At 39.6% G+C, this 4,577-nt stretch overlaps 1 protein-coding gene across 1 annotated transcript in view; it reads left to right on the top strand.

Moving 5' to 3' along the window:
* dennd2b (DENN domain containing 2B) overlaps positions 1–4,577 on the top strand; it is a 55,119-nt gene that overhangs the window by 577 nt on the left and 49,965 nt on the right. The window lies entirely within an intron of this gene.

Genomic DNA, 4,577 nt, shown 5'->3' with positions numbered 1-4,577 from the left:
CCCCCCCCCCCCCAACACCCCCACACACATGTTTCCATCACTTCAGAGAGTATTGCACACTCCCCCCTGTTCTTGCTGTGAGTTTTAACCAATATTCTCCTTAAAATTGCAATGATTCACATCATGGAAACTCCAGTTTTCTGTCCCTAAAAGCAAGGCGTTCCTGTGTGAAAAGGATTTATTCTCACTCTGCAATTTTCCTCAAGGTTTCGGAGTCGTTTTGTGGTCTGGTGTTGTGGCTGCTGAGGTTTCGAAGCAGATATAAGCAGATAAAAGAGTGTCCTTGTGTTCAACTCTGCCCCAAACTTATGTTGCGAGATTGAAGCTCCAGTTATTCAGTGCATTTTTAGAAACAGCTACACAATATGAGCTTTGTTAGGATAATATGACATTTGGTTTTCGAGGGGAAAACCCTCCTTTAAACTCAATCTTTTTTCTGTCATTGATCAAAGAATGAGCAGATTACTCTTGTTTTTGCAGAAACTTTGTCTTATTTGTCTGTTTTCCTGGGAGTGTTTGCATTAATCTGGGCTGGCAATGGAACGACTCAAAAAGCCCACATTTATCATTGCCAGTGATTGTAAATGGTGATTATTGTGCCAAGTGATGACAGACAAGACTGATGAACCTGACAGCAGTTTTTTTTCCCCCACAGGCCCCAGAGAGCAAAAATGTGGTCTGTATGTAATCAAACAGCTTACATTATTGTCTCCAAACAAGCACAGATCAGCCGCAGTAACATTTTCTCACAATGCATCCAGTCAAATGTAAAAGAAAACAGGTGGTCTTCTTCTTCTTGAGTGTGTCGCTCTGTGAGGAAACGCTTCCAGCTGATTCCTGCTGTCTTAAAGAGGAGAGGATGTCTTCGCTCCGCAAGCTGCGTCTTCTCCCTCAGCGTTGACAAGATGTGTCAGCTTAATCCTGGAGTTAAAGAGAGGCCTCGGGTCCCGTTTGTGCGTGTGTGCGTGCGTTGTGGCAAAAGATGTTTCTATGAAATATGGATGAGATGATTGTGATAATTGGACTCATATTTTTTTTGACCCTGAGGAATGTTTAGAGGCTGAACGAAAAGAAAAAGAAGTGCTGTTTTTTGGTGTTTTGGTGGCAGAACTCTCACAGAACTTTGGAAAAAATTGTAAAAGTTCATGACTCCCATTTACAATAAATTTACAATACAAATGCTTTAAACAGCCCCTCAGTTGGAGTGATTCTCCAGGCTTTCTGAAGGTCTTTCAAAAGAATTTCTTTGGACTTTGTCTGATTTTTTACTCCTCTTCGAACCTGACATGAGAGCAGTTTGTGCAGGGTGTGCTTAGAAAGTGGAGGACAAAAGAGGAAAATGACCTTTTAAAAAAGCCATTTAAAGCAGATGGATAGTACCTAAAAGTCATGGTTTTACGAAGTAAGAAAAACATCCCGTCAAGACCTGACACTGGATCTGAGATCTGACCGTCTTCTATATCCCAGGTTTCAGGCAAATAATTCTTTGAGAATCACCTGTTGGTTACAAAACACCACTTTATATCCATCGAACTGTGTTATCCTTTGTTTTTTTTCATAGATCCCACTAAGCAAACGGGAACAAATTGTGACATCTTTGTGACAGGCTGCCAGAAAACAAAGTGCTTCCGTTACATCTCAACACAACACTGCTTTCAACCCTTGAGTTTAGAAGCCTTTCTATGCCTGAATGATTCATAGCTCAAATGTCGGCGCTGAAGGAAACATTGATTAAGACCATTTTAAAAGACTACAAGAAAGTCTGGTTCCTCAGAAGCAAAACAGACAGAAGTAAGAGATGACTTGAGACTTTTGCACAGTTCTGTAGATGAAAGATGAAGCATTTAGATCGTTTTTTTTGGTTTTAAAGTTGTGGCTACAGCAGGTGCATCCCTCTCAGTGTTGCAGAGTGAACCGTTTCCAGCGTCAGAGCTCTGTTGTCCGTTGATGTGAGGTTTTTCGGCTTCATTCTTCGTGGCCGGAAGAATTTCACGTATGTGTGTGTGAGTCGAGGCTTTGATGCTCCCGTGGAAAACGTCAGAGGATGTGGTCGCTGACGAGGAGTCCAGATGCCACCGGCCCAACAACGAGTCCAACCAGTTTAAAGTCCGGCTAAAGCATCCCACAAAAACCGGTCAGCATCCTCGTGTTTTGTGCTTGGACAGAAGGCTTTTCAGGAAGCATGAGACCTTGAAAGGTTTTGTTGGGGGCAGGGTCCAACCAGGATCATGGATGTCTGTGTGTTTTGTGAGTTGCCTTTAAACGACAGAATGGAGCTGGTTTTATGTGTGATTTGGTGGAAACTGTTAAATGTGGTACGACTGAAAGAGCAGAAGGTTGAAGCAGCCGGCTAAACCATCTCCACTTACATTTTATGATTCTTTGTGATGAGGCATTAGCTTCTAGCTGTGATGGAAACAAAACAGAAACAGCTTCAATTAATTGACAAATCGGATTCAAAGTGGTCATAAAATTTAGATTTTTTTTTATTTATGTGGCTCATAACAAAGAACTTGTAATTAAGTTAATCAGGCCGCACTGCAGACACATCTTGTCCCCATCTAAATGCTTTAATGGCTCCTGACCACTTGACCACTGAGTCGCATTCTGCAGAGGCTTGAAATTCATGTGGCTCTCTCATGTTCTTGTCTCGTATATTTTGGTTTTTAGGAAACAAATGAGCATTCACAGTTCCCAGTCTGACGTGGTTCCCACTGAAAAGCCTTTATTCGGTGAAATCTAGTGGCAAACGGGACGAATACAGGAAAAACTGATGCAATGAGCACCTTTAATGTCACATCTTGCTGTGAAAAAAACAAACAAACTATAATATTCTGTGATATTGTAAAGAGAACAAGTCACCAGAAAAACTAGTTTACCAGAAAAAAACTCCCTCAAATGTTTACTAAGATTGTGAAATTATAAAATGTTGAGAGAAAAAAGGCAGAAGTTCTCTAAGATTAAAGCTGTAAATTTAATAAAAGGTTTGAATAAGATGTATGTGGTAAATTTACAGGGAAAAACTCACAAATGTATGAAAACCTGCAAATAAAAGGTGACGTGAGGAGAATACAGCATGGTATCAAACACTAGTGACAAATAAAACATAAAAGATTGTAAATTGGTAAAAAACAAAACAGAATTGAGGTTAATCCAAACCAGACTCAGATGGTGAGGTCAGAAGTAAAAGACAGAACGTCAAACCAAAACCCTCAGACTGTCGCAGGAGCGCACCACAGACGGGGTTAAATGGTTTATTAGGTTGGAAATGACCCAGATTTGAGAAGATTGCATTTTTAATTGGGTTTAATTCTACAACATTTAAGAAAATAACCTTCAGTTTAAACTTGTGGCTCACCTCCAAGTCAGTGCAAATTTGTGGCAAAAAAATGCCTCCAAACAGGAGCGGAAAGTGACCGCACACGTTTACTGAAAGCTCTGGTTAAATATTACTGAACATCAATGTTTCACCAAACTATTACTGTTGGTGCATCACATTATTATGTTTACATTGGTGGTTTTTTTTAGACTGCATTGTCAGTTTAGATAAAGTAAATGTATATCAGCACAGTTTAAAGACACAAAAGGAAAATGTTCTGAGTTTTAATTGTCTGAGCAGCCTTTTATCAAAGTGAAGCTTTGTTTGACACAGTGTCCTCTGCTGTGAGAGATAAAAATTATAACTCTTGGAAGAAAAAAAAATACAGGTTCAACACAGTGGGCAGAACTGGGCGTACCGTCAGGACATTTAATTTATGTAAAATAACTCAGAACTTCTCATTCTGCTGTCACATGAAGGAAATAGAAGATTTTTAAGGTTCTTTTAGCATTTAGCAAATGTTTTGCCACATTTAGCTAAAGTTTGGCTATTTTTTGTTTTTAGCTATCTTTTTTTTGCTTTTAGTTGTGTTTTAGCTCTTAGTCTTCTGTTTCTTTTATCCTTTAGTGTTTTGCTTTTTTCATATTTTAGGTATTGTTTTGCTACTTTTAACTCGGATTTAGCTACTTTTAGCTAAGACTTTACTATTTTTAGGTTTTTGTGAGCTTTTTCCTGTTTTTTAGCTTTTAGTTAATCTTTTGCTTCTTTTAGCTTTTAGTTAAAGTTTTGCTATTTTGTCTTTTAGCTAGTGTTTTGCTACTTTTAGCTTTTGGTTCGCACTTTGTTATTCATCCTGGATAAGAAGTGAAACGTCTTCAACTACAGAACAGAAACCTTCCTGTTTTGAAGTTTTCTTTTGTGTTTTCTCGTTTGGATTTAGCGTTGTGCTACTTCTTAGCTTTCAGCTGGTGTTCTGCTGTTTTCAGCCTTAGCAGCTCTGTCAGTAAAGCTCTCAGGAATCCTGAGTCTTTCTTTAGTTGTGGAACATTTCAGTCCCATTCTTCTGTTTGGTCTGAAAGGCATCTCTGTGTGGGAGAGAGAGAGAGAGAAGTTCTGTTGATGATTTCGGGTTCATCCCATCATCTGCTCCTGAATATTCATCCTCACTCCTCTCAGCCCTGCAGGACAATGAACAGAGGACAGAGGACAGAGACAGGCTGAGGAGGGGAGGGAGGGGGACAAATCCCGAGAAGAGCGG

This window comes from Kryptolebias marmoratus, linkage group LG15, assembly GCF_001649575.2.
Source record: "Kryptolebias marmoratus isolate JLee-2015 linkage group LG15, ASM164957v2, whole genome shotgun sequence".
NCBI classification, from domain to species: Eukaryota; Metazoa; Chordata; class Actinopteri; order Cyprinodontiformes; family Rivulidae; genus Kryptolebias; species Kryptolebias marmoratus.
Note: the sequence above shows the minus strand (reverse complement) of the source record. Positions and strands in the feature narration are given on the sequence as shown.